Here is a 12,804-nt window from a genome sequence, read left to right on the forward strand (position 1 = left end):
CATTCACCCCTCTCACTCATCACCTCTGTCTCCCCTCACCCCTGGCATGTCACTCCTACCGTCACCCCTCCCTTAATTTTCCCCTCATTTTCCCCTCTCGCTTAGTAACTACAAGTCTCTGTTAGTAGCAGCGAAGCCATTAATCTTCTGTTGATGATGGCATTAGTTATCGTACCTCTACTGTGTCGTTATCGTACCTCTGGTGTGTCGTTATCGTATGCAGGGGTCAATTATCGTGCCTGTATAGCGGCGGCTGAGGTCAATTATTGTCCCTCTGTTGCGTCGTTATCGTATGCTGGAGTCAATTATTGTCCCTCTGTTGCGTCGTTATCGTATGCTGGAGTCAATTATTGTGCCTCTGTTGCGTCATTATCGTATGCTGGAGTCAATTATTGTGCCTCTGTTGCGTCATTATCGTATGCTGGAGTCAATTATTGTGCCTCTGTTGCGTCATTATCGTATGCTGGAGTCAATTATTGTGCCTCTGTTGCGTCATTATCGTATGCTGGAGTCAATTATTGTGCCTCTGTTACGTCGTTATCGTATGCTGGAGTCAATTATTGTGCCTCTGTTACGTCGTTATCGTATGGTAGAGTCAATTATTGTAACTCTGGAGCGTCGGTGTCGTTAATATACTCAAAGAACTAAGTTATCATACTCAAAGCTCCCCTCCGCGGGCCGGTCCGTCACCAGGCCTTGCGATGAATCAGGGCCTGATCAGCCAGGCTGTTACTGCTGGTCGCACGTAAACCGATGTGCGAATCACAGCCCTGCTGATCAGGTACTGGCCAACCAGAGCCTTCTTGAAGACAACCAGGGGTCTATTGGTAATCCCCAGTTATGTATACTGGGAGGCAGTTGAACAGTCTTGGGCCCCTGACACTTATTTATTGTCTCTTAGCGTACTCGTGGCGCCCCTACTTTTCACTGGGGGAATATTGCGTCACCTACCGAGTCTTTTGCTTTCGTAGGGAGTGATTTTCGTGTGAAGATTTGAACTAGTCCCTCTAGGACTTTCCAAGTGTATATTATGTATCTTTCTCGCCTGCGTTCTAAGGAGTACAAATCAAGGGACTTGAACCGTTCCCAATAATTTTGGTGCTTTAAGGATGACTGAGACTGAGTTCTGATTTTTTTTAATATACTGAGATAAAATGCTACTACTTTTACCTCTTATTACTACTACTACTGCAATTATTAGCACTACTACTACTACTGTTACTAGTACCTCTCTTAACACCACTACAATAACTGCTACTACTACTAAAACAATAAAAATAAAACTGCTATAACTACCACTACTACTACTACTGCTAAATCCGCTATTACTACTACTATTACAACTGCTGTTACTACTATTAATATTGCTGCCGCTACTACTACTGCTGCTGCTGCTGCTGCTGCTTCAAACAAGTAACTGGAGAAGAAGGTTAGTGACAGTATCAGGTTTCTGTTGGCCTTGTGGGAAGAATGTGTCTCTATATGATACCTAAAGGATATATAGATAAAATTAGATAGGTGGAGGTAGGAGTGATGAAGACCACGTGTTAGTGACCCCGTGTAATCAATACATCAGGAGCCGCCTCACCTTCCCCACTACACTTACCCTCGTCAATTGCAGCTCCACCAGGTGTTAATTGCACGTGCAACTTCCCTTACCTCTGTACTTCCCTACATGTTCGCCTCTCTACCTCCCCACCCCCTACTTCTCTATACTTTCGCCTCCCAACATCTCCACCTTCCTTCCTACTGCCCTAGGAAGGTAGGGAAGAAGGAAGGTAGGGAGGTAGTAAGGTAGGGAAAGTAGGAAGCTGCTTCTCTGCCTTCCTACTTTCCTACCTTCCTTCTTCCCTACCTTCCTTCTTCCCTACCTTCCTTCTTCCCTATCTTCCTACTTTCTTACTTCTCTATCTTCCTTTTTCCCTACCTCCTTACTCCCCTACCTTACTGTAAGCGCACCTCCCAGCATTTCTATCTTGTTACCTCTCTATGGCATCTCCCGAGAATGAAACACAGCTTTGCTAAACTTACCTCTCCTTTCCCCTCCCTCAGTACCTCTACCACTTACCTCTTCTTCTTCTTCTTCTTCTTCTTCTTCTTCTTCTTCCTTCACCATGTAGGAATTAGGTCTCAGGGTGACACTTAGAAAGAAACAAAATCTTGATGAAATGAGGTGGAGGCTGCACTTGAACTGATCATCTCTGTGACAGGTGGAGGATGCACTTGAACTGATCATCTCTGTGACAGGTGGAGGATGCACTTGAACTGATCATCTCTGTGACAGGTGGAGGCTGCACTTGAACTGATCATCTCTGTGGCAGGTGGAGGCTGCACTTGAACTGATCGTCTCTGTGACAGGTGGAGGATGCACTTGAACTGATCATCTCTGTGACAGGTGGAGGCTGCACTTGAACTGATCGTCTCTGTGACAGGTGGAGGATGCACTTGAACTGATCATCTCTGTGACAGGTGGAGGCTGCACTTGAACTGATCGTCTCTGTGACAGGTGGAGGCTGCACTTGAACTGATCATCTCTGTGACAGGTGGAGGATGCACTTGAACTGATCGTCTCTGTGACAGGTGGAGGATGCACTTGAACTGATCATCTCTGTGACAGGTGGAGGATGCACTTGAACTGATCGTCTCTGTGACAGGTGGAGGATGCACTTGAACTGATCATCTCTGTGACAGGTGGAGGCTGCACTTGAACTGATCATCTCTGTGACAGGTGGAGGATGCACTTGAACTGATCGTCTCTGTGACAGGTGGAGGATGCACTTGAACTGATCATCTCTGTGACAGGTGGAGGATGCACTTGAACTGATCATCTCTGTGACAGGTGGAGGCTGCACTTGAACTGATCATCTCTGTGACAGGTGGAGGCTGCACTTGAACTGATCATCTCTGTGACAGGTGGAGGCTGCACTTGAACTGATCATCTCTGTGACAGGTGGAGGATGCACTTGAACTGATCATCTCTGTGACAGGTGGAGGCTGCACTTGAACTGATCATCTCTGTGGCAGGTGGAGGATGCACTTGAACTGATCATCTCTGTGACAGGTGGAGGCTGCACTTGAACTGATCATCTCTGTGACAGGTGGAGGCTGCACTTGAACTGATCGTCTCTGTGACAGGTGGAGGATGCACTTGAACTGATCATCTCTGTGACAGGTGGAGGATGCACTTGAACTGATCATCTCTGTGACAGGTGGAGGATGCACTTGAACTGATCATCTCTGTGACAGGTGGAGGATGCACTTGAACTGATCGTCTCTGTGGCAGGTGGAGGCTGCACTTGAACTGATCATCTCTGTGACAGGTGGAGGCTGCACTTGAACTGATCATCTCTGTGACAGGTGGAGGATGCACTTGAACTGATCATCTCTGTGACAGGTGGAGGCTGCACTTGAACTGATCATCTCTGTGACAGGTGGAGGATGCACTTGAACTGATCGTCTCTGTGGCAGGTGGAGGCTGCACTTGAACTGATCATCTCTGTGACAGGTGGAGGCTGCACTTGAACTGATCATCTCTGTGAAAGGTGGAGGCTGCACTTGAACTGATCATCTCTGTGACAGGTGGAGGATGCACTTGAACTGATCATCTCTGTGACAGGTGGAGGATGCACTTGAACTGATCGTCTCTGTGGCAGGTGGAGGCATCACTTGAACTGATCATCTCTGTGACAGGTGGAGGCTGCACTTGAACTGATCATCTCTGTGACAGGTGGAGGCTGCACTTGAACTGATCATCTCTGTGACAGGTGGAGGATGCACTTGAACTGATCATCTCTGTGACAGGTGGAGGCTGCACTTGAACTGATCATCTCTGTGACAGGAGGAGGATGCACTTGAACTGATCGTCTCTGTGGCAGGTGGAGGCTGCACTTGAACTGATCATCTCTGTGACAGGTGGAGGATGCACTTCAACTGATCATCTCTGTGACAGGTGGAGGCTGCACTTGAACTGATCATCTCTGTGACAGGTGGAGGCTGCACTTGAACTGATCATCTCTGTGACAGGTGGAGGCTGCACTTGAACTGATCATCTCTGTGACAGGTGGAGGCTGCACTTGAACTGATCATCTCTGTGACAGGTGGAGGATGCACTTGAACTGATCATCTCTGTGACAGGTGGAGGATGCACTTGAACTGATCATCTCTGTGACAGGTGGAGGATACACTTGAACTGATCATCTCTGTGACAGGTAGAGGATGCACTTGAACTGATCATCTCTGTGACAGGTGGAGGATACACTTGAACTGATCATCTCTGTGACAGGTGGAGGATGCACTTGAACTGATCATCTCTGTGACAGGTGGAGGATGCACTTGAACTGATCATCTCTGTGACAGGTGGAGGCTGCACTTGAACTGATCATCTCTGTGACAGGTGGAGGATGCACTTGAACTGATCATCTCTGTGACAGGTGGAGGCTGCACTTGAACTGATCATCTCTGTGACGGGTGGAGGATGCACTTGAACTGATCATCTCTGTGACAGGTGGAGGCTGCACTTGAACTGATCATCTCTGTGACAGGTGGAGGATGCACTTGAACTGATCATCTCTGTGACAGGTGGAGGATGCACTTGAACTGATCATCTCTGTGGCAGGTGGAGGCTGCACTTGAACTGATCATCTCTGTGGCAGGTGGAGGATGCACTTGAACTGATCATCTCTGTGGCAGGTGGAGGACGCACTTGAACTGATCATCTCTGTGACATTTGGAGGCTGCACTTGAACTGATCCTCTCTGTGACAGGTGGAGGATGCACTTGAACTGATCGTCTCTGTGACAGGTGGAGGATGCACTTGAACTGATCATCTCTGTGGCAGGTGGAGGATGCACTTGAACTGATCGTCTCTGTGACAGGTGGAGGCTGCACTTGAACTGATCATCTCTGTGGCAGGTGGAGGCTGCACTTGAACTGATCATCTCTGTGGCAGGTGGAGGATGCACTTGAACTGATCATCTCTGTGGCAGGTGGAGGATGCACTTGAACTGATCATCTCTGTGGCAGGTGGAGGATGCACTTGAACTGATCATCTCTGTGACAGGTGGAGGCTGCACTTGAACTGATCATCTCTGCGGCAGGTGGAGGCTGCTCTTGAACTGATCATCTCTGTGACAGGTGGAGGCTGCACTTGAACTGATCATCTCTGCGGCAGGTGGAGGCTGCTCTTGAACTGATCATCTCTGTGGCCACTCTTACAAGCTATCTACTCAAAGCAGTAAGAGAGAACTCATGAACACTCCAAGACATGGAAGCACAAACAACAAGAATGACGATACATTTAGATCAGCAAAATGGACCTATTACCTGCATAAACTGTAAACATGGGCAGCATAAAACTATACGTAATAGCAGCGTAAAACGTCTGCTAGACTATGTGACACCGAATATGTTAGACTCATGTCGGGATACAGTCAATAAATGCCATTCATAAACATCCTTCATCCGTCTACTCAACATGTATAATGTTTAAAGTATCCGGATGCACTAGCTTCAACATTGCGTAGTTGAAGGCCCAGGAATGAGGTACTTTCTACTTGAGTACATACGTCATCCACTCTGGATGCCTGATCATGATTGTACACAGTAAACTTGCCACTTGTGTATATCAAAGTTACTATTTTACTTATATAAATAATAATTTGCAAATATTTAAACATGTGAGAGTGTATGAGTGCATATATATATATATATATATATATATATATATATATATATATATATATATATATATATATATATATATATATATATATATATATATATATATATATATATATATATATATATATATATATATATATATATATATATATATATATATTATATATATTATATATTATATTATAATATACATAATATATATATATATATATATATATATTATATATATATATATATATATATATTATATATATATATATATAATATATATATATATATATATATATATATATATTGCTGGTTTTCTTTTTCTGTCTCATAAACACGCTAGATAACAGGGATATCTTGCTACTCCTACTTACACTTTGGTCACACTTCACAGACACGCACATGCATATATATATATACATACATCTAGGTTTTTCTCCTTATTCTAAATAGCTCTTGTTCTTTTTTATTTCTTCTATTGTCCATGGGGAAGTGGAAAAGAATCTTTCCTCCGTAAGCCATGCGTGTCGTATGAGGCGACTAAAATGCCGGGAGCAATGGGCTAGTAACCCCTTCTCCTGTATACATTTACTAAAAAAGAGAAGAAGAAAAACTTTATAAAACTGGGTTGTTTAAATGTGCGTGGATGTAGTGCGGATGACAAGAAACAGATGATTGCTGATGTTATGAATGAAAAGAAGTTGGATGTCCTGGCTCTAAGCGAAACAAAGCTGAAGGGGGTAGGAGAGTTTCAGTGGGGGGAAATAAATGGGATTAAATCTGGAGTATCTGAGAGAGTTAGAGCAAAGGAAGGGGTAGCAGTAATGTTAAATGATCAGTTATGGAAGGAGAAAAGAGAATATGAATGTGTAAATTCGAGAATTATGTGGATTAAAGTAAAGGTTGGATGCGAGAAGTGGGTCATAATAAGCGTGTATGCACCTGGAGAAGAGAGGAATGCAGAGGAGAGAGAGAGATTTTGGGAGATGTTAAGTGAATGTATAGGAGCCTTTGAACCAAGTGAGAGAGTAATTGTGGTAGGGGACCTGAATGCTAAAGTAGGAGAAACTTTTAGAGAGGGTGTGGTAGGTAAGTTTGGGGTGCCAGGTGTAAATGATAATGGGAGCCCTTTGATTGAACTTTGTATAGAAAGGGGTTTAGTTATAGGTAATACATATTTTAAGAAAAAGAGGATAAATAAGTATACACGATATGATGTAGGGCGAAATGACAGTAGTTTGTTGGATTATGTATTGGTAGATAAAAGACTGTTGAGTAGACTTCAGGATGTACATGTTTATAGAGGGGCCACAGATATATCAGATCACTTTCTAGTTGTAGCTACACTGAGAGTAAAAGGTAGATGGGATACAAGGAGAATAGAAGCATCAGGGAAGAGAGAGGTGAAGGTTTATAAACTAAAAGAGGAGGCAGTTAGGGTAAGATATAAACAGCTATTGGAGGATAGATGGGCTAATGAGAGCATAGGCAATGGGGTCGAAGAGGAATGGGGTAGGTTTAAAAATGTAGTGTTAGAGTGTTCAGCAGAAGTTTGTGGTTACAGGAAAGTGGGTGCAGGAGAGAAGAGGAGCGATTGGTGGAATGATGATGTAAAGAGAGTAGTAAGGGAGAAAAAGTTAGCATATGAGAAGTTTTTACAAAGTAGAAGTGATGCAAGGAGGGAAGAGTATATGGAGAAAAAGAGAGAGGTTAAGAGAGTGGTGAAGCAATGTAAAAAGAGAGCAAATGAGAGAGTGGGTGAGCTGTTATCAACAAATTTTGTTGAAAATAAGAAAAAGTTTTGGAGTGAGATTAACAAGTTAAGGAAGCCTAGAGAACAAATGGATATGTCAGTTAAAAATAGGAGAGGAGAGTTATTAAATGGAGAGTTAGAGGTATTGGGAAGATGGAGGGAATATTTTGAGGAATTGTTAAATGTTGATGAAGATAGGGAAGCTGTGATTTCGTGTATAGGGCAAGGAGGAATAACATCTTGTAGGAGTGAGGAAGAGCCAGTTGTGAGTGTGGGGGAAGTTCGTGAGGCAGTAGGTAAAATGAAAGGGGGTAAGGCAGCCGGGATTGATGGGATAAAGATAGAAATGTTAAAAGCAGGTGGGGATATAGTTTTGGAGTGGTTGGTGCAATTATTTAATAAATGTATGGAAGAGGGTAAGGTACCTAGGGATTGGCAGAGAGCATGCATAGTTCCTTTGTATAAAGGCAAAGGGGATAAAAGAGAGTGCAAAAATTATAGGGGGATAAGTCTGTTGAGTGTACCTGGTAAAGTGTATGGTAGAGTTATAATTGAAAGAATTAAGAGTAAGACGGAGAATAGGATAGCAGATGAACAAGGAGGCTTTAGGAAAGGTAGGGGGTGTGTGGACCAGGTGTTTACAGTGAAACATATAAGTGAACAGTATTTAGATAAGGCTAAAGAGGTCTTTGTGGCATTTATGGATTTGGAAAAGGCGTATGACAGGGTGGATAGGGGGGCAATGTGGCAGATGTTGCAAGTGTATGGTGTAGGAGGTAGGTTACTGAAAGCAGTGAAGAGTTTTTACGAGGATAGTGAAGCTCAAGTTAGAGTATGTAGAAAAGAGGGAAATTTTTTCCCAGTAAAAGTAGGCCTTAGACAAGGATGTGTGATGTCACCGTGGTTGTTTAATATATTTATAGATGGGGTTGTAAGAGAAGTAAATGCGAGGGTCTTGGCAAGAGGCGTGGAGTTAAAAGATAAAGAATCACACACAGGGTGGGAGTTGTCACAGCTGCTTTTTGCTGATGACACTGTGCTCTTGGGAGATTCTGAAGAGAAGCTGCAGAGATTGGTGGATGAATTTGGTAGGGTGTGCAAAAGAAGAAAATTAAAGGTGAATACAGGAAAGAGTAAGGTTATGAGGATAACAAAAAGATTAGGTGATGAAAGATTGAATATCAGATTGGAGGGAGAGAGTATGGAGGAGGTGAACGTATTCAGATATTTGGGAGTGGATGTGTCAGCGGATGGGTCTATGAAAGATGAGGTGAATCATAGAATTGATGAGGGAAAAAGAGTGAGTGGTGCACTTAGGAGTCTGTGGAGACAGAGAACTTTGTCCTTGGAGGCAAAGAGGGGAATGTATGAGAGTATAGTTTTACCAACGCTCTTATATGGGTGTGAAGCATGGGTGATGAATGTTGCAGCGAGGAGAAGGCTGGAGGCAGTGGAGATGTCATGTCTGAGGGCAATGTGTGGTGTGAATATAATGCAGAGAATTCGTAGTTTGGAAGTTAGGAGGAGGTGCGGGATTACCAAAACTGTTGTCCAGAGGGCTGAGGAAGGGTTGTTGAGGTGGTTCGGACATGTAGAGAGAATGGAGCGAAACAGAATAACTTCAAGAGTGTATCAGTCTGTAGTGGAAGGAAGGCGGGGTAGGGGTCGGCCTAGGAAGGGTTGGAGGGAGGGGGTAAAGGAGGTTTTGTGTGCGAGGGGCTTGGACTTCCAGCAGGCATGCGTGAGCGTGTTTGATAGGAGTGAATGGAGACAAATGGTTTTTAATACTTGACGTGCTGTTGGAGTGTGAGCAAAGTAACATTTATGAAGGGATTCAGGGAAACCGGCAGGCCGGACTTGAGTCCTGGAGATGGGAAGTACAGTGCCTGCACTCTGAAGGAGGGGTGTTAATGTTGCAGTTTAAAAACTGTAGTGTAAAGCACCCTTCTGGCAAGACAGTGATGGAGTGAATGATGGTGAAAGTTTTTCTTTTTCGGGCCACCCTGCCTTGGTGGGAATCGGCCAGTGTGATAATAAAAAAAAAAAAAAAAAAATATATATATATATATATATATATATATATATATATATATATATATATATATATATATATATATATATATATATATATATAGTAGGTTGGTAGACAGCAACCACCCAGGGAGGTAGTACCGTCCTGCCAGGATTGCTGTTTTGCATGATGGGAGGATTGCTGGTTTTTTTTCTGTCTCATAAACACGCTAGATAACAGGGATATCTTGCTACTCCTACTTACACTTTGGTCACACTTCACAGACACGCACATGCATATATATATACATACATCTAGGTTTTTCTCCTTTTTCTAAATAGCTCTTGTTCCTCTTTATTTCTTCTATTGTCCATGGGGAAGTGGAAAAGAATCTTTCCTCCGTAAGCCATGCGTGTCGTATGAGGCGACTAAAATGCCGGGAGCAATGGGCTAGTAACCCCTTCTCCTGTATACATTTACTAAAAAAGAGAAGAAGAAAAACTTTATAAAACTGGGATGCTTAAATGTGCGTGGATGTAGTGCGGATGACAAAAAACAGATGATTGCTGATGTTATGAATGAAAAGAAGTTGGATGTCCTGGCCCTAAGCGAAACAAAGCTGAAGGGGGTAGGGGAGTTTCGGTGGGGGGAAATAAATGGGATTAAATCTGGAGTATCTGAGAGAGTTAGAGCAAAGGAAGGGGTAGCAGTAATGTTGAATGATCAGTTATGGAAGGAGAAAAGAGAATATGAATGTGTAAATTCAAGAATTATGTGGATTAAAGTAAAGGTTGGATGCGAGAAGTGGGTCATAATAAGCGTGTATGCACCTGGAGAAGAGAGGAATGCAGAGGAGAGAGAGAGATTTTGGGAGATGTTAAGTGAATGTATAGGAGCCTTTGAACCAAGTGAGAGAGTAATTGTGGTAGGGGACCTGAATGCTAAAGTAGGAGAAACTTTTAGAGAGGGTGTGGTAGGTAAGTTTGGGGTGCCAGGTGTAAATGATAATGGGAGCCCTTTGATTGAACTTTGTATAGAAAGGGGTTTAGTTATAGGTAATACATATTTTAAGAAAAAGAGGATAAATAAGTATACAAGATATGATGTTGGGCGAAATGACAGTAGTTTGTTGGATTATGTATTGGTAGATAAAAGACTGTTGAGTAGACTTCAGGATGTACATGTTTATAGAGGGGCCACAGATATATCAGATCACTTTCTAGTTGTAGCTACACTGAGAGTAAAAGGTAGATGGGATACAAGGAGAATAGAAGCATCAGGGAAGAGAGAGGTGAAGGTTTATAAACTAAAAGAGGAGGCAGTTAGGGTAAGATATAAACAGCTATTGGAGGATAGATGGGCTAATGAGAGCATAGGCAATGGGGTCGAAGAGGTATGGGGTAGGTTTAAAAATGTAGTGTTAGAGTGTTCAGCAGAAGTTTGTGGTTACAGGAAAGTGGGTGCGGGAGGGAAGAGGAGTGATTGGTGGAATGATGATGTGAAGAGAGTAGTAAGGGAGAAAAAGTTAGCATATGAGAAGTTTTTACAAAGTAGAAGTGATGCAAGGAGGGAAGAGTATATGGAGAAAAAGAGAGAGGCTAAGAGAGTGGTGAAGCAATGTAAAAAGAGAGCAAATGAGAGAGTGGGTGAGATGTTATCAACAAATTTTGTTGAAAATAAGAAAAAGTTTTGGAGTGAGATTAACAAGTTAAGAAAGCCTAGAGAACAAATGGATTTGTCAGTTAAAAATAGGAGAGGAGAGTTATTAAATGGAGAGTTAGAGGTATTGGGAAGATGGAGGGAATATTTTGAGGAATTGTTAAATGTTGATGAAGATAGGGAAGCTGTGATTTCGTGTATAGGGCAAGGAGGAACAACATCTTGTAGGAGTGAGGAAGAGCCAGTTGTGAGTGTGGGGGCAGTTCGTGAGGCAGTAGGTAAAATGAAAGGGGGTAAGGCAGCCGGGATTGATGGGATAAAGATAGAAATGTTAAAAGCAGGTGGGGATATAGTTTTGGAGTGGTTGGTGCAATTATTTAATAAATGTATGGAAGAGGGTAAGGTACCTAGGGATTGGCAGAGAGCATGCATAGTTCCTTTGTATAAAGGCAAAGGGGATAAAAGAGAGTGCAAAAATTATAGGGGGATAAGTCTGTTGAGTATACCTGGCAAAGTGTATGGTAGAGTTATTATTGAAAGAATTAAGAGTAAGACGGAGAATAGGATAGCAGATGAACAAGGAGGCTTTAGGAAAGGTAGGGGGTGTGTGGACCAGGTGTTTACAGTGAAACATATAAGTGAACAGTATCTAGATAAGGCTAAAGAGGTCTTTGTGGCATTTATGGATTTGGAAAAGGCGTATGACAGGGTGGATAGGGGGGCAATGTGGCAGATGTTGCAGGTGTATGGTGTAGGAGGTAGGTTACTGAAAGCAGTGAAGAGTTTTTACGAGGATAGTGAGGCTCAAGTTAGAGTATGTAGGAAAGAGGGAAATTATTTCCCAGTAAAAGTAGGCCTTAGACAAGGATGTGTGATGTCACCGTGGTTGTTTAATATATTTATAGATGGGGTTGTAAGAGAAGTAAATGCGAGGGTCTTGACAAGAGGCGTGGAGTTAAAAGATAAAGAATCACACATAAAGTGGGAGTTGTCACAGTTGCTCTTTGCTGATGACACTGTGCTCTTGGGAGATTCTGAAGAGAAGTTGCAGAGATTGGTGGATGAATTTGGTAGGGTGTGCAAAAGAAGAAAATTGAAAGTGAATACAGGAAAGAGTAAGGTTATGAGGATAACAAAAAGATTAGGTGATGAAAGATTGGATATCAGATTGGAGGGAGAGAGCATGGAGGAGGTGAATGTATTCAGATATTTGGGAGTGGACGTGTCAGCGGATGGGTCTATGAAAGATGAGGTGAATCATAGAATTGATGAGGGGAAAAGGGTGAGTGGTGCACTTAGGAGTCTGTGGAGACAAAGAACTTTGTCCATGGAGGCAAAGAGGGGAATGTATCAGAGTATAGTTTTACCAACGCTCTTATATGGGTGTGAAGCATGGGTGATGAATGTTGCAGCGAGGAGAAGGCTGGAGGCAGTGGAGATGTCATGTCTGAGAGCAATGTGTGGTGTGAATATAATGCAGAGAATTCGTAGTTTGGAAGTTAGGAGGAGGTGCGGGATTACCAAAACTGTTGTCCAGAGGGCTGAGGAAGGGTTGTTGAGGTGGTTCGGACATGTGGAGAGAATGGAGCGAAACAGAATAACTTCAAGAGTGTATCAGTCTGTAGTGGAAGGAAGGCGGGGTAGGGGTCGGCCTAGGAAAGGTTGGAGGGAGGGGGTAAAGGAGGTTTTGTGTGCGAGGGGCTTGGACTTCCAG

Source organism: Cherax quadricarinatus, chromosome 9 (genome assembly GCF_038502225.1).
Source record: "Cherax quadricarinatus isolate ZL_2023a chromosome 9, ASM3850222v1, whole genome shotgun sequence".
NCBI classification, from domain to species: Eukaryota; Metazoa; Arthropoda; class Malacostraca; order Decapoda; family Parastacidae; genus Cherax; species Cherax quadricarinatus.